Below are 18,095 nucleotides of genomic sequence, written 5' to 3'. Positions count from 1 at the left end.
AAGCAGGGAGTTTCTGGTTACTCACGGAAAACCACTTCTCCTGAGGGCTGGCCAGGCATTGTTAGCTACACCCTGGCAAGGGCTTGCCACAGGCCTCTGAGATTTGTCACAGCAAGTAAGAAAAAGATAGTTCAAGAGTTAGGTAATGATGTGCGCTGAGAATTGGAGACTGCGGAGATAAAAGGCAACTAGTAGCAAAGCAAAAAGACTGACACCACTTAAAAGGGCAGAAGAAGTAAAATGGCTAGACACATCATAGCCTTAATAGGAAACACATGAGAGATGTTGATCAGAGAATGCTGGCAAACAGATGAGGTCTCTGGAAAAAAAAAAAAAAAAAAAAAAGGAGGAAACAGAAAACAAGATGGAAAGATAAAATTTCAAAGCAAGTCCTAAATGGGTAGCAGTTCCAGCTAATAGGAAGACCTGTAGTGATTTTGCCAAGTAGTACACAGAGAAGCTGATGATCATTAACATCTTGATAAATTTATTATCAGACAATTCAGGCCTGTCAATTTCAATTTCTTCCAAGAGACCAGGGGTAGTCTTATAAAGTTACTAAAAGTAAGCGGATCTCTAACACAACAAATCCTCACTGATTGCATTTGCATACACTAAATACTCAGAAGTGAGCAGCCTGACGATCAGGGGAGCCACCAGTGCCAGAGCTGGGGATGGCGGCCGTGCCACAGTCCCATGCCTGTCCCAATGCCTCCTGCCACCTTGCTGTGTGAGCAACAGTTGGGCCAATGCTCAGCCCTGCAGCCTCCCACCGGCTGCAGTTTCTACCCAAAGCTCTTTTTAACGTTCCTCCAGGAGAACAGCAAAGGAGGTGGGCAGGCTGCAGCAGTGGGTTCAGCCCTTGCATGCGGTGGCTACGGCTGTGGCTCTCACTGGAGCTGCAGTGAGACTCTGGGGACCCAACACTGCCGTGGGCCCTGTTCAGTACCAAGGGGAGGCCCCTCTCCATACACTGAGCCACTGAGCCACCCTGAAGGAAGAAAAACTGAATTTCAGCAATCCTGTCTGCTCCTGCCACCACCTGGAGAGCTTCTCTTGCATTTCCCCCATTGCTTTCGGAGTGATTACCAGGCACTAAAACCATACTGGAGTTGTTAACAGGGCGGGGAGTTACAAACTTGAGACTCAGAGCCAGAAAGACCAAAAAAGAAAAGCAAAAATTGCAATGGAAAAGGAAGAGTTGGCAGTTGCACACGAGGCATGCCTGCTTCACTGTGCTCTGCACACAGGGTGCGTCACAGCCAAGGCAGCATTGTGGGAGCATTCACTCGCTTGCTTTATGGCGCTTGATATACCTTGATTTTTTTGTAATTAATTATTCATGCCTTGCACCATGTTTTACAGTGAGGCTCTGCCACATTCTGAAACTAAAAATAATCTTCTTACATTTTTAATCAGGCTTCGTTATGAATGGCAGATGCTTGAGACTGAAGTGAAAATCATCATCAGTTGTACTTATTGGCTAAATTCCTGCTACACTCAAAGCCTAAGAAAAATCAAACACATTTGACAGCTGGTAGAATGAAAGGGAAGGATAAATCTTACCCTGACAACATATACCATATTTACCATGAGCTGTTAAACTCAAAGAAGCATCAGCCTTCACCCAGAACACCATTATAGCTTTAACGGGATGCTCAAATTATTGTGCACTTATCAGGGGGAAGAGACACTTGCTCTGTGGATGCTACGGTCCTCATTGGCATGGCGCAGCCCCATCCATGTGCTGTGGTGCAGGGCAGGGGGTCTCCTGGCCTTCTGCTCCCTCTGCCTCTTGCAGCCATGCTCCTGGGAGCAGCCTCCAGGTCTTCCTGAAACCTTGTGGCTAGCATGGAGGTGCCAGAGGCGCAGAGAACTCCTGAGCTGCTTGCTTGCTCTTTGCTCTGCAACAAGCTGCCCTTGCTGTCTGTAGGTAAATGCCCACCAAACACGACCTCTTTGGAGCCTCCAAGACCAAGACGCATGGCCATGCTGGCCCAGTTTCATGTGTGCGAGGCAGAACAATGTGATGCTGTGCAGTTGCAGCACTGGGCTGCAGCTGGCCCTGAAGGCAAGGATGGTCAGGGCTGTGCCCCTGCCCTCAGCCATGCGCAGGATAGCAGCACCCCAGCAGTGCCCAGGGGATGCCGCAGTGCCGGGAAGTGGCATTCAGCTCCTGCAGCCCTTCTGTAAATGGGTGACGGTCCATATCTCTTCCATCAGGGCAGCAAGACGATTTCCCAGTAATTCAAGTACAGGAAGATAAAGTTTCAGCTAACTTGTTAACCTGATTGGTGAGCACTAACTCCAGTGTCACATTTCACCCCAAAATAATTGGGAAATTATGATTTGCATTCATTCCATCTTCACCTGCAGGTCAGAGGTCTGCTGCATGTCCTACAGCATTTGAACAGCTGTTTTGAGGTAATGCTAATGCGTACTTTGGAGTCACTTGGGTAAGCTACATCATAGCGAGGCAAGCCTTTCCATTGCACCCCGGAGGGCACAGCGCAGTCTCTGTTCCTTTCTTATCGCAACTAGTTGTGTGACATTATAAAACATTGGCTAACTTTTTGTTGATGCGTATTTTATAGGCTTGTATTGCTTGAAGACTGTCTCTCTGTGAAACACATTCCTAAAGAGAATACTGAATAAAAAAAATATGTCTGAACTAGAAATACATGAGTTACAGAAAAATCCTATTTTACTACCAGAGGTTTGCAGATTATTATATGGATCTGTTTTCACTTGATTTCACACTATGTAGATTTACTAGGTTACAATGAAATATTGGAGTAAAATAATTCTGCAAATGAGTAATGTAATGTGTTTATAATGCAGTGCTCTGTATCTATAGCAATTAGTGTGTAACAAAATATATTTATCTTCCTAATGAGTGTAACAAACCCCCAAATCTTTCACAAAATAAAATTTGTCTACAAAGGGCAATAGAGGTGGCTAACCTTATCAAATTCAGAAATAAGCTACAATTTTATGCTGATAAGAAACATCCACAGTTTTTCCAGGTAGAAAATATTTTATTTACCCAAACATTAGCACTTACAAGCTTCAGGTAGAATTAAAAGATAAAGGCCACTAAAAGCCTAGGTAAGTGCATAAGAAAAGGGCATTATTTAGGTTGCAAGCACACAAGAGACAGCATGTGCTGACAGACCCACGTACCATGGCGCAATCCATGGTCAGAGCAAGGAAAGGTTTTCATCTTTGGTTTCCCCTGCTGTTTCACTGGGACTTCCCTGGCCAATACCTGAGGTGCCTTGCCAAGGACGGTTTGCCAACCAGATCTGCAGCTGAAGCTGCTGTGAGGCAGGTCTTGCCTTCTGCAGTGAAAGATCTGCTTGGCTTCAGCACTCATTGCTTTTCAGTGCTTTTCAGTGCTAGCTAGGAAAATGCTTCACCCTCATTTCTGATGGTGTCAAGAGTCCTTAGCTTTGCAACAGCACGTTTAGCAAAGCAGGGAGGAGAGCCAGCCCATCAGCTTACAGCTCTGACATTTATGTTTATGGGTTAGGAAAGGAAATTGGTCTTTGTGCTCATGCCATGACTGAGCATTTCACCAGCAGCACTCAGCACAGCAACAGCCTCCCCAAACTTGCTTTCCTCTGGCTTAGGCCCTTTTTGGCTTTGGCGTGTGCCAAAAAGTTTGGGAGTTGCCCCACCAAATTCATTTTGTCTCCCAGCCCCTCACCTCCCCACATGCGCAGGTGCCCCCGCTCTGGCTGCCGGATCCTGCTGGGGCAGGGTGGGAGGGGGCCCTGGGCGGGTGGCGGGGCTGCCACCGGGTGCGTGGGCAGCCGACCGCTGCAAGCCACGGGGAGGGCAGCACCTGAAAGCTCTGGCTGCTTTCCGAAACCAACAGTATCCCCACATCTTTGTCTTCTGGATATATGTATTTCCCATGCTATTCACTCAATTGCTTCTCAGTCATGTCTGAGCCATTGAACTGCTCTTGTGTTCAACTGGGGTTTCTTGCTCTGAGGACTCTTCTTTCAATCTGAGGGGCATTTTAAAACTGACATTTTAACTAAGCTTTTGCTTTTGCTTGCTTTAGTATACAGGTGAGGAGTTGTATGAGTTAGGCTGACCCTAACCAACCATCACTACAGGCTATGCTGTACTTCCTTCTGAGCCTAGGACTTCTGCTCAGAGGCAGCACCTCCTCTGTGCCTGACCCTTCTCCGTCTCTGCTGCTGCTTCCCTTTCAGCCCTGTGTAGCAAGAGGCCAAGGCTCAAGAACAGAGTGAAAGCTCTTTCTGGGCAATGTGCAAAGAAGACAACCCCAACCCCAGTCACTACTAAATGCTTTGACTAGTGACTTTAGCAACACCTTAGTGCGCAGATAAACAGCCTGTGCTGGAAACAGACTTCTGCCAGATGAAGGGAGATTAGATGGGCAAGAGAAAGAAACTGGATTTTCAAACTTCACAGAGTGGTTTGTCAATTATGAAAACTATTAAAGCCCCATGCTAGGCAGCACACCAAACCTGCCTTGTGACTGTGGCCCTGCCTGTGGCACAGGTGGGCGTGAGGGGTGCAAAGCCCTGCATGATGCAGCTTGCGTGGGCCTAGGGGAGTGGGGCCCCACCAGCTCCCTCTGTTTGCAGAGTGGCACTTCACACCAAGCCATAGCATAGACAATGTGTAAACTGTTGGGAAAGAAGAAAATGATTTCAGGTTGAGCGCTTTGTCTGAACTTTGTCCTTTTCTCAAGCAAAAGAAAATATTATTTCACCCTTTAAAGAGCCACACATAATAAGAGGCAAAATGTCAAGACCAATGTTGATATAAACCCCCAAGGAAAACAAACATCTATGTGGCTTCTCCAAAAGGTCTCACTTCCTCACCCTTCTCCTCTAGTTTAAACAGATTCAGTAACTGAGGAGGAAGGGGGAGGGAGGGCTTCTCCCCTGGCTGCTGCTGAAGGTCTTCATATGGACCCAGTCCTGCAGCCTCCTCTGGGGGGTCCAGGCCTGCAAACAGCACCAGGTACAATGCGTTCCTGCCCCAGTAAGACCCCTGCTTCTCCTGAGAAAAGCTGTGTGCGTGGGGAAGAGTGGCAAAGCCCCAGGCCCCATTTCACCACACAGGGCAACACAGACTCACAGCAGGAAAATGAACGTCCTGTGCTGCTCAGGAACACGAATGCTTACCAGTATGTTGCTGCTTATAAGGTTGCTGCAAAAATTCCTCAAATCTTACCAGAGACTTGTCCCAACAGAGGAGATGAGCATGCTGAAGTCACAGAATCACAGAATCGAAGGGGTTGGAAGGGACCTTGAAAGATCATCAGGTCCAACCCCCCTGCCAAAGCAGGTTCCTTAGAGCAGGCTGCCCAGGTAGGCGTCCAGACAGGCCTTGAGTATCTCCAGAGAAGGAGACTCCACAACCTCCCTGGGCAGCCTGTTCCAGTGCTCCGCCACCCTCGCTGTGAAGAAGTTCTTTCGCATGTTGGTGCGGAACTTCCTGTGCTCTATCTTGTGGCCATTGCCCCTTGTCCTGTCCCCACAAACCACTGAAAAGAGGTTGGCCAAATCCCTCTGTGTCCCACACCTCAGGTATTTATACACATTGATGAGATTCCCCTCTCAGTCTTCTTTTCTCCAGGCTGAACAGACCCAGGTCTCTCAGCCTTTCCTCATAGGGAAGATGCTCCAGGCCCCGTATCATCTTTGTGGCCCTCCGCTGGCCTCTTTCCAGGAGATCCCTGCCTTTTTTGTACCGGGGAGCCCAGAACTGGACACAGTACTCCAGGTGAGGCCTGACCAGGGCAGAGTAGAGGGGGAGGATCACCTCCCTTGACCTGCTGGCCACGTTCCTTTTAATGCACGCCAGGATCCCATTGGCCTTCTTGGCCACCAGGGCACGCTGCTGGCTCATGGTCAACCTGTCGTCCACCAGGACCCCCAGGTCCTTCTCCTCAGAGCTCCTCTCCAGCAGGTCGTCCCTCAGCCTGTACTGATATGTCCGGTTGTTCCTTCCCAGGTGCAGGACTCTACACTTGCTCTTATTAAACCTCGTTTGGTTTCTTCCTGCCCATCTCTCCAGCTGGTCCAGGTCTCACTGAATGGCAGCACAGCCTTCTGGTGTCAGCCACTTCTCCCAGCTTTGTGTCATCAGTGTAGTTGCTGGGGGCAGACACTATTCCCTCATCAAGGTCGTCGATGAAGATGTTGAACAAGAGCGGATCCAGCACTGACCCCTGGGGAACGCCGCTAGTCACAGGTCTCCAGCTGGACTCTGCGCCGCCCATCACCACCCTCTAAGCTCGGCCAGTCAGCCAGTTCTCAATCCACCTTACTGTCCACTCCTCTATCCCCACACTTTCTCAGCTTTGCTATCAGGATGTCATGGGAGACAGTATCGAAAGCCTTGCTAAAGTCAAGGTAGATGACATCCACTGCTCTCCCCCATCTACCCAGCTGGTGATGCCATCATAGAAGGCAACAAGGTTGGTCGAGCACGCCTTCTCCTTGGTGAATCCATGCTGACTACTCCTCATAACATTCTTCTCTTCCAATTACTTGGAGATGGCATCCAGAACAAGCTGTTAAGTCAACAGACCTATTTGGACCTGTTGGCTTTTTCAAGGAGTTACATGGAATTAGAGCTGGTTGGCTGCTAGCACTGAGAAATAAAGATTTTGTTATATGTAGAATGATTCTATTCTTCTAATATCTTTAGTAAGAGGTAACAGTGAAGTCTGAGGCAGTCTGGAAGGTGTGCTGTGTGCAAGATATATGTGATGTTCCTGGAATAGCCGCAGATACAAAGCCATTGGCTGTGAAATCAGGGACTGGCCTCTTGCAGGCAGATTGAAGCACACTGGGGCTCTGACCCAACAAAATGAGCATGGCAGGACTGTGGTATAAATATACACTAGGAACAATCTGTTGTGATGCTGGGTGTTCAGAGGGTAAGGGTGCAAAGGGTGGAAGGTAGCCTCACAAGCAACTGGGGACATTTCTTGATGTTTCGACTAATGTGTAAAGCTTCAGGTCTGTGAAATCAAGAGCCATCATCTTCTATTGCCAAAGCTGAGCTATAGCCTACAGTTATTAAATGGGAATCTCTGAATGTGAATACATGTGCCAATATTAGTGACATTAACCACCCGAAACGCTTGGCTGCTCTCACTAGAGATGAGCATGGCCTGCTTGTCCAAGCAGCTTGGGCAGGGTCGCATGGTGGCACATCCTTGCTGATGGCCCCACTTCCAGCTGTGTTGCGAAGGCCCCGAGGCATCCTTTGTCCCCACTGTGTTCATGGTTCCCTTTGAGCGCTGCACTCCTCAGCATCTTGATACTGCAGAGGGCCTGGTTTTATATGACACTTGTGCCATTGTTGCGGACAGGTTCAAGCCATTCCAAAGCTATTCAGTGTTTAGCCTGAAATATAAAATTCCCAATGACAAAGTTGTTACCAGCAAGCACAGGCACAGTAATTCCCACCCACAGCAGCAATAACTGTCACATGATGCCACACAAAGTACAGAAATTAATAATTAAAAGCCTTGAACAGGCTATGGAAGAGCTGCGTTATTATGTGCATCAGCAGGAGGATAAATCACAAGTAATTCAGAAGTATATTCCCAGGTTCACTCATAACCATCATGGTATTTGGAGTCCCTTTGGGAGCAATAAACGACATAGAGTCCATATTATAAAAATAAACATGAACTTAAGTGGCAAGGATTCATTTAAACCGAAAGGGAAAAGACTTTACTACTTGTACTATCAGTTTAACATAAGTAGAGCAAGTTTCACTTTGGAGCATATGCCCAGTGCTAGGAGAAGGGCACCACGGCGCAGGGAAGTGGTTGGCAGTGTCTGCTTCTTCTTGAAGCTGTTTGCCCTGATAAGAACCATGTTTTTTCTTCCAACTATGTTCTGCAAAACATGAGCTCTCAAAAGCTCTCTTTGTTGTTCCAAAGTGAAAATAAAAAAGGCAAAAATGAGGCTATTTCCCACTCCTCTTTCATTCAGCCTTTTCTTAAAAGAGTATGACCCAGCCCCATATACAGTATTGGGGTTTTAGCATAGGTGTCATGGGATTTAATAGTGCTTTAAAGTCCCAGTTCCAGGAGCCATGAGGCTATATGGGACTCCCAGTGTTTAATTTAAAATGTGAGATTCTAGTCCCCATACTTAGAGCTAAAAGCTGGCAATATGACTCTGACTGCTCCAAGGGCAGGAGGAAAACTCAAGCATTGCTTATCGATCTTAGTGGTTTTGAGCCAAATGAATGAATTTTAAGAGCTTGATTTTTATATATATATATATATATATATATATATATTTTTTTTTTTTTCCTGAATAAGGGTTTCAGCATTTTGTCCCCAAAAAACTTGCTCAGGTATAAATGAGGACAGGCTTTTCCAATCTCATGTTCTTTTTTTTTTTTTCTTAGCAATAATAATGTCCTAATAAGAATGTCCTGCAGCACAGATCAACAAAATAATGATAATCAAACAATACCACTAAATAAAATGTACAATTTTATCACCTATTTGATTGGTATGCACAGAGGTAGGGAGCAGAGAGGTTGAGGGGAGGGCAGAGGTACGACTTGGCTTCATGGTTAGATTCTTAGCAAAATGGAGAATTAACTCAGAAGAGCCAGGGGAAGACTGAGTGCCAGCACTTGTGAAAGCAGACTGGCACGCGCATCACAGGAAGATTACCCAGAGGCTTGAGCTAACAAGCCTTTCTCTGGCAAACTACCGAGTGATTCAACCCATTCAGTTCAGTGGGAATTTTGTCTGGGCAAAGGCTACTAGATCTGGCCTCATGTACACTCTTCAGTATTTCTGCCCACAAACACTGCCTTTTCTCAGATCTTAACTGCATCTTGCCTCTGATCTTGGGCTCCTCCTTACAGGCTCCATTTCGATTGGATCTGTAAATAAATACAATTCTGATGTGTGGTCTCACAGTGGATTATTGAATGGGATCCAAAATGCTTTTCACCAGTAAGAAGCTAACTTTCCTCTGGGTTATTGTACCCTGTAATTCACTTCACACTTCTGATGTAAAAACCCCATGGGGTAAACATACACAATCACTTATCTTTCCCGTGATAGCATTTTTTTCTAATCTCTTGAAAAATTAACCTTAAAATTATTATTGATGGAAGACAGAGCATGTCTGGTATGTGTAGTGCAGCTCTGCAGCCATGTGCAATCTGCTGTAATATCAGTAGATGGAGCTAAGTGAGAAAAGAAACTTGAGTTTGTTTCTCTGACGGTGCAGGTTTAGCTCTTGATTTGACCTGATTAGAAAAGAATCCTTCATTTAGTTTCTGATGCTTTGAAAGTAATATAGGGAATAGTTACATGTACCTCTGCCAGTGCAATAACCAGTGACAAACAGTGACTTCTGGAAAAATAAAGATTTGGAACCAGTTCATTCTGCAGGATGATACGTACAGGAGACAGCAAAGGGGACAGTTGTATTATTTTTCTGGGAAGTGAAAGATGAGTAATCTGTGAGGGTAGCAATAGGGTTTTGAGCACTGAAATATTCATTCTTTCTCAATGGGCCCTAGAAGGTTATTCAGCTGGGCTTTAATTATCCTCATCATCTCAGAGCTTGATGTGACAGATTTGGGAAGTAGATGTAGAGAACAGATGCAGTATCAATGCTATCATCAACAGTCACAGTCTTTCCCCAGAGAAAATTGCTTCTTCGGAGCCATAGCAGCAGGTGCAATGGAGGTGAAATTCATCCTCCACAGGCGGCTTGCACAAACTTGCTATGGAGATGTCCGGTTTGAACAAACTGTGGTTGATGAATGACAATTAAACATTAACCAATCAGTTTACAAAGCTGTGGCATGCAGGAAGTATCCTCAGCAAAACCCTATTCCAAAAGGCTTAGGGTATAAGAATGTGAATCTGAAAACTCTTAATGCTGCTTGCATTGGTATAAGTGCTCACGTATAAATTTATACTCCAAAGTCATCCGTTATTTTTGTCATATTTTGTGATTTCTGGTAATCTTTTCCAACTTCATGACTGTGATTTAATTTGACTGTACCTTCTTAGCAGCTCTTTTCTTTCATTGTATTGACCATAAGAAAGCATCAGACGAGAACCCAGGAATAGCCCATGTTACTGTTGTGCAAGGTATAATACAGACGATACAGGGATTAAAAAGCAGGAAAAGTAGGACTGAATTCCAAGAGCTGTGATGCCTATGTGGACATATATGCCTTTTCTTTTGCTTCTTTCTGCTACAATATGACAGTAGTAGTCTGTGGGGAGAAAGGATCATAATTGCTTGAAAAACAGTGGAAATTTCCTTTCTGAGGTCTTTTCTGCACACTGAGTACACAGTACATTAGTACCTGTTATACTAAAATGAAAAGCCATGTCCACATTGACAGTCAACCTAGTTCATTGAGAAAGATGTTAGAATGACAATGTTTTGCCCAAGGCATATTTTATAATACGTACCACTCTGCTTGCATCAATGTCTCTCCATGTTTGTAGAAATAAAAATCCTTACTTAGCAAGAGAAATGGAAAACCTGGGAAAAACAAACAAACAAAACCACAACAGCCAAACAAACAGAATTTCTCACAGACAAAAGTCTGTTTTCTATGCAGTGTATTTACTGAATTAATTGATGGTTACCATGAATTCTCTTGCTCAGTCCTCAGTTGTACCTCATTAAGAAGGAAGTGCAGTTCCTTACCTGGCCCAGTCCCTTTCACTCACTGATGGATGCTGCTGGCCCTGCTGAACCTACAGCTCTGCAAAGTTGGGGCTGGTGTGCTTGGGTGAGATCTCAGCAAAAAAGGACAGGAACAATTGCCCCTTGTGAAACAAGGACGGCAGTGCAGAGTGCTGTTAGGGAGCAGAGAAAAGGACTGTCAGTATGTGCAAGCCTCTGAGAAGCTCACAGCGGTTTGTTAAAGGTACTGTTACTGGCACTGAAGTGATAAAGGAGACAGTGTTAAATCCTCCCTGCAATTCAAAGAAACTGAGAATATTTCTTTGTTTAATGTATCTAATTATTTCTAGCTTTTGTTGAATATTGCTTATGTAGATGCTGTTCGTTTTTGAAGTTGCTGGTTTTTAGTGGTCAGCAAACATCTCTCTGCATATTTCTAAGTCCCTGTGAATGTCATATGGTAATAAAGAAAGGCAAGGTGTAATTTAGTATGGTTCTTCTTGTTTCTGTATTTGTTTTGTTTTCAGCATCTGAAATTTAAAATCTTATTAGGAACCTTTCTGTGTAAAGAATAGGGAAAGAAAATAATGTTCTGAGCTGTCTCTGCTATTACCTTCCTCCCTTCCTGAGCCTGACTCGTATGTGATAAGGTCAGCATCACTTAATATCTTGGAATCTTGAGGGCAAAGGCTGCCAGGTATGTCATAATTACCACAGAACATACTTTTACATCATTAGTATATGATCAGTGGTACCAGCAGATGATTTAATGAGGCTTTGGAGGATGCACAGTCTATATAGTTAAATGAGTTTTTAAAACAGAACCTCACCGGATCTGTTGGGCTCTTTGGTTGTGTGTGTTCTGGTGATGGAAGAGTAATGCCAAGGGAGGAACCTGCATGATCTTTCCCTTTTCACGTTCCCTGGAAAGGGCTGAGGGTATTAGCATCAGCACAGGTGGTTGCAGAGGGGTGAGTGGCTTGCTCTTCCTGGGTTCTCTTTTCTGCATGCTGGAGCCAATTGCTGAAACAAATAATCTCCCTTAATGCACATAGGATGCACATGAAAATACTCTATTTCTTCCAAAAGTGTTCAGAAAGCACATAAAAATAGAGTAGAAAGGCAGTTTTAAAAAGCCCTCTAAATTTTCAGCTCTTTTCAAAGTCCATTACTGCACGTAAATTGTGCCTGTTGTGCTCAAATGCAACATTCATTCAATGTAACTGGCAAAAAAAAAAAAAAGATGCTTTACAGTTGTAATATTTATATGCTAAGTGTAGAACATTTGGATAATTACATCCTCATAAATAATGTTGTCAGGTCCATTTCATTTTAACTGTATTGTATTGTTGTTAAATGAAACAAACACTATATTTAAATTTATTTCCCTTGCAGTTCCATTGTTCAGCTTTACTTTGATTTCTTTTAAAAGACAAAGAAAAACACATCCATCCTATACACCAGGCCACAGCCAAAATAAATGCACATCAAATAAGTTTATTTAAACAGACATGCCTATAAAATGTTAACAAGACACCAAATAATTACAGGAAAAGGCTGAAGTCCAACTCCGTACGGAGTCCAAAGGTCTGAATTGTATTTAAGACAGAGATCACATAAAATGTGTATTGACAGTATAACACCAAGTCTCTATCATCAGTGATGCATCCATTTTTTTCAAGGCCAATAAACTTTAATGTGCTAGCAGAGTTGTATCCAAATCACATAAAATACCCTGCCATAGAATGTATAGAATAGACTAAAATTGGTTTTATGGTTAAAAATATTATCCCATTATGTTTTTGTTTTTCTCGCTTCCATTTTGTGATAGAGGCTAAGTTACTTACTACATTATGATATTTTAAATGTTAGTGTTTGTACTACAGAGAAAAACACATCCTTGTCATCAGCAAACAAGTTGTGTTTGTTTAATTAAATTGGGCTGTGGGTTATGCTGATGGCTTCGGGTTCCACAGGGCTTTCTCAGTGGTTAGTTCTGATCATGGGCTACCCGCTCTCTGTGCAGGTCTCCATTAGGTAAGATGCATACCCCGGTGCAAGTAGGGAAAGAGCTGAAGTTTGGGGGGGGGTGAGGGGAGTGGGGGATGTTACTGCAGGATTTAGGCTGCTCGTAATGCCTGTCATCCTTGCTGATTGGTAGTGCTTGTTCATTCTGTGGTTTTCTTTTGTGTATTGTGGTCTAATGTTAGCTTGGTCAAAGCTTAAGAGCCAAGAACTCGTGTGCACTTGAGGTCTCTGGGCTCTAAATAAATGGCTTATTCACTGTTCCAATTTCCTACCTATGGAAAGGGTTAAAACACTCTCCCCTTAGTAGTCTCCTTCAGCTGTTCTCTCCAGTGGTCTGCCAGATGTGGGTGCTGCACTGAGCATGGCACAGCAGTATGTACTCTTCCAAGGTATAGACAGGAGAGAGAACATTGCTGTTTCCCTGCTTGTGGATGCACAAGGACATGATGTACCCAAGGCTGGAAGCAGACAGAGCGTCTCTGCTAAAGCCAAGAGTGACTTGGGTTGCACAGTCAGAGACTGTCCCTTGAGCGCGAATGCTGTTTGTTCTGGCTCCGTGGTCAGGGGCTGTCCGCCCCTTCTCTTTCGGTCTGCACTAGCTCCATGTGGAATGCTCGGCAAAGAAGCTCGGCAGTGTCCCTGGCTCCACACACAAGCTGAATTAACGTTTTACCCTGGAGGTTAAGAAAGTTCTTACTACTTCTGGCTGAAAAAAGGAAAAAAAAAATGATGTGATCGGATGGTACCCTCTGCTTTAGCAACTAGGAATAAAAATAAAGTATGTTTTAAGATCCTATGCCCCTAAACCACTCTTGTGATAATCTTAAAGATAAATGATGTGTTTTTAACACATCGGCTTAGTGATAGGGAAATCAATTTCCTTTCATTGATTTTTGAATGCTCTAATGTTCTTGTCTCCACCTGCTGGTAGAGAGAAGATGATCTGCAGGTCTTGGCCGGATGATGCTAGAGAAACTTTCTTGCCATTTTGATTTGCACTCCAAGAGTCTGATAGCTATTATTTGCATGTAGTAGTCTCTGTAGATATTCAAGGTGCATTGGGATTGTAGGATGCCTGGAATGTATATGTTGGCAGATGTTCCTTTTAAAGTATTTATCTATAGTGAAACCAATGCTGTAATTCAGACCTTTTTCTCCAAGATGCCTATATCATTTTAGAATATATAAACAAGTTTTAAATTGTTTTCCCTGAGCACCAACAGGATTAGAACAGCAGTTTCAGAGGTGAAAGGCCTGTAATTAATACAGCATGCCAATCAAATCCCATCAGTGAAATGCATTTCATTAATATTTGTTTTTTTTACTGTTAAACCATGTTATAAACATTTTAACAGTTCACATCTGTCTCTCATAGAACAATTGTAATTGAAATTAAAATGCTAGTTTTCCAAGGTAATTATATTTTAGAAGTGTATGTTCTTGTTGGTGGACACTTGATGTTTCCAGATGTACATCTCAGCACTGAAAGCTCTGTTTGAACATCAGTAACAACTGCTCTGCATGTCTTTCACCTGACAAAAGGAAACAAAATGTTACCCTTAAAATTCCTCCCCACTTGTACCGTGTTTCAGTCTTCATGGCTCTGTTATCTGCCTCTTCCCAGCCTTTTTCCAGCACCTATATTCAGAGTTTCAGATTGTCTTTGTCATACCCTCCCTCTACCTCTTTGCAGAGAGCCCAGTCCTTGAACAGGAGCTGGCTCTTCCATGCCTATGGCAGAGGTGTCATCCCCTCCAGAAATAATGGGGGTCCTGGTGTCGTCTTATCTGTCCTTGGGTGCTGAATCCAGAGGTATTTTTAAATGACAGCAGTTGCTTCAGTGAGAAGTGGCTTCTCTGGCAACAAGAGATGCTCTAAGAGTTCACAACGACATGTTAATGTTGTGCAACTTTTTTTTTTTCTACCTTCTCTGGCAAACTGAGCATGAAAGTTCAAACTGTTACAGGCTTTACAACTGTCCCTTCCTATTTTAATAGCAGAATCTTAGTACCTTCCTATTAACTTATTTTACTAATTAACCACAATTTTCTTAGTGTCTTTGATTGCAACTCCACATAAAGTCAAGGATAATTTCAAGTGTGAATGATGTCAGGAAAAAAAATAATAAACTGGGGAGTGTGCAATATACGTATGACTTTGAAATCATGTAATTGGCATCTGATGCTTTCCTTGCTTTATCACATAGAGTGATTTCAGAGAAGAATGAATCTAAACGTGTATGACCCTGGATCCCGTCACTTCACCAGCTTTCATAGCTGAGGAAAATGGGACATGAGAATCCCTTTAATATACTGCATTATTCTCCTGAGTAACCTTATAATCTGTAATATAAAGTATAACTACACATCAATACACTCAGTCTTACCCTAATTTTTATGACCAATGGGTTTATTCCTTGACACTAGCAAAAATCAAACCCCAGACACTCATGCTGCTGATATTTAAGAACGTGAGCCTAGCTATCTGTTCCGGGAGGTCCTATCTCAGCAGGCACTGAGGAGCAGGAGCCTAGCTTGTGCCTGGCTCCTGCCCAACACGGGGCAGCTCGCCTGCTGCTGCCGGGGCTGTTGGGAGCTGCTGCAAATTGTGAGTTTCTGCTGGAAGATATGCACAGCTGGGACTGGAAAAGCCTGCAAACGCAGCTCACGGGAGCGAGGAGGAAGGCTCTCTTTCCTTCACACCACCTTCACTCCGAGCCTCTCATGTTCAGCATAGCTCTTAAGTGCAGGCTGAAATGCTGTGCTGCATTGGGATGTTTTCCTGAGCTGAGGTCTTCTAAAGATACGGTGGTCAATTAGGCTTGTAGAACGTATTTTTCCACTTTAGCTCATTAACCCAGTTGCTCTAATCATAATGTTGCATCCCAAATCAGAAATGTGAATGCCTTTATCTACTGGTTTATATGACAGGCTTCTTGGGTCTGATTTTTTCAACCCTTAGCGTTAAGGAAATCCTGATTTAGGAAAGGGGGTGGGGGGAAGGATTAACTCTCTGTGGGTAAGTGACTGAACAAATCATAATTCATGCTAGCGAAGTCACTGCTTCAGAAGTGTAAGATCATCATTTGAGGGGGGAAGTGGGGGAGGGGATGGCATGTATCACCCATGTTTTCAAGTGATTGAGACTGCAACCAAATGCATTCACGTCCACTGAGAGCACATTGAAAATCACTTTGAAGTTCTCCATCCACTCTTCCACTTCACTGCTTTTTAGTCCCTTTTGACCCAGGTTGAAAGGGTGCTCCAAATCTGTGGCAAATGTGACTGCTTTGCCACACTTTTATCAGATGACCTGACAGTTCTTGGGGAATACCTCTTCTCCCCATGTATTATACAAATACTGAACTCCACGGATAACCAGGATATCTCTAGGGGAAGAGGGAAAATGAGACTTCGGCTGGAAGCAGTCAAACCAGCTCCATTGCCCTTTGATTGTTCTCGATTTTCTACGTGCAGAGCTACAGGACACAGGAGTGTACAATAGAGCCGTTTCTCTAGCAAAAATAATGCAGATGCTAGGCGTTCCTCTATTCTGACCAAGAGTAAGAATGGTAAAATAATTAGGGGAGCAAATCTGTGGTGCGAAGAGGAGTGTCAAATTGGCTCATCTGCCATTGTCCAAGTGAGGCTAAAGGTGAAAGTGTTTATTGTTTGTGACAACCTTTGAGCCTTGGGATTAGCTGATTTCTTTTAGGAAAACACCATTAGAAGTGGCGGCTGACTGAAGAGCAATCCCAAACGAGTTTATATACACTTACATTCTGAGATAACAAGAAATAGTAAGTTTTGTGCTTATGAATAACGGCGGGGTGAGGGGGTGGGGGAAGTGTCCTCCCATGCCACCTGGCTCCTCAGGGGGACGGAACTATGAGCAGATAACGCAGTTGAGGAATACGGTGAGGGCAGCTGGTTTCAAAAAAAAAAACAGCAACAAAAGTATAGGGCTGGTATTCGCTGGTCGAAGCCCTGACTTCTAATAAAGACCTCCGAGGGCTGCTCCAAGTCTTGTCTTGCCAGCATCCAGCATGTCAGATAAACGCAGACATGCAAGAGAAAGAGAGAGGACAAGAAAATGCTGCCAGAAGAGCCTGAAGCTTCGTGTGCATCTTTACAGTGATCAGTTGGCATCAGGTGAGAACATGTCATGTTGTGGAATTACATCACGCAACTGCTCTTCATGACAAACTGCCAGATGTGTGTTACAGAGTTTGGAAGCAGTAGCCTGTAAGCAAAATGGATATGAAATGGAGAGAGGCGGGAGCAGCTCCGCCGGCGCTAGGGATTGCACAGTGGAGCAGGGAACGGAGTCTTCCCCACGCAGGTTCTCCTGCCTTTGGCTATTCTGGGTTTTTGCTTTGGCATTTCTCCTTTTTTTGTGCGGCACACACACACCAAGGATTTCTTCCCCTCTTGCTGTACTGTGTGTGCTTGGAGTCCCGAAGCAAATATTTCCACCCCTGCATTCTTTAATGACAGTGCAATAATCACTAATATAAACCAGAAAGGAGCTCTCGGCTTTGCTATTCAAGGGAGTGCACAGACCGGCAAGGTTAACAGCACTATTTATTTGCACTCTTTCTGGTATTTCCCCATTTCATGTGATTATTTTCTATTTAGAAAGCTAGTCCAGGAGACCCACGGCAGAAAAGCCCGACCAGATAATGTAACACAACTGCCTACAACTTATATTTTCTGGTAGCTATTAATAGCTTAGGTAGAAAGTTATACTATCTTATATACAAAGCCCTCTCTTCCTTCTTCCTACGTTCGGTCTTCATTTCGCATTTCTCCCCGTGAGGAGCAACAAGCAGTGCAGGAGCGCCGGTTGTGGCCGTGCAAAAGGGGAGCCCCGTCGACCTCGGCGCAGCTCCGGCAGCGCCGGGACAAGCTTCAGAAGCGGGCGGCGACCGGTGGGCGCGGAGCTCCCGGCGGCTCGGGGGTGTCCCCGGCCCGGGCTCCGCGCTCGGCGTCCCGCCCGCCCCTGGGAGGTGGGCGCTCGCCCCCACTGCGCCCGGGACGGGACCGGCCGGGCCGCAGGCTCCCGAGCAGAGAAGAGGCCGAGGGGCCGGCCCGGCGCGGCGCCGGCACCTGGCGGGGCTGCCGGCGGGCGGCAGGAGCGCCCCGGGCTCGGCGGGCCGGGCCGCTCGGTCCCCGTGCTCGCGGCCCGGGGCCGTGCGGGGCGGGCTGAGCGGCGAGCAGTGCGGCAGGGCGGCGGCGCAGCCCGGCGGACGAGGCCCCGGCGGCCGGGCCCCGGGAGCGCGGGAGCTGCGCGGGCTGCGGCGGAGCCCGGGCGGGCAGCGGAGCCGGCTTCGGTGGTGCACGGCGCCGTCGTGCCCGCGCTCCGCCGAGCTCG

The 18,095-nt window shown here is 45.3% G+C and overlaps 1 long non-coding RNA gene across 1 annotated transcript; it reads right to left on the bottom strand.

The window, feature by feature from the left end:
* Positions 1 to 7,095: 7,095 nt before the first annotated feature.
* LOC106040754 (uncharacterized) lies at positions 7,096 to 11,374 on the bottom strand. The gene is made up of 3 exons (XR_001210061.3): positions 11,308 to 11,374; positions 10,716 to 10,867; positions 7,096 to 7,406 (listed from the first exon to the last, which is right to left on the bottom strand). It is a non-coding gene; the product is annotated as an uncharacterized lncRNA (long non-coding RNA).
* Positions 11,375 to 18,095: the final 6,721 nt, after the last annotated feature.

This window comes from Anser cygnoides, chromosome 20 (genome assembly GCF_040182565.1).
Source record: "Anser cygnoides isolate HZ-2024a breed goose chromosome 20, Taihu_goose_T2T_genome, whole genome shotgun sequence".
NCBI classification, from domain to species: domain Eukaryota; kingdom Metazoa; phylum Chordata; class Aves; order Anseriformes; family Anatidae; genus Anser; species Anser cygnoides.
The sequence above is the reverse complement of the archived record's forward strand: the minus strand, read 5'-3'. Positions and strand labels throughout refer to the sequence as shown.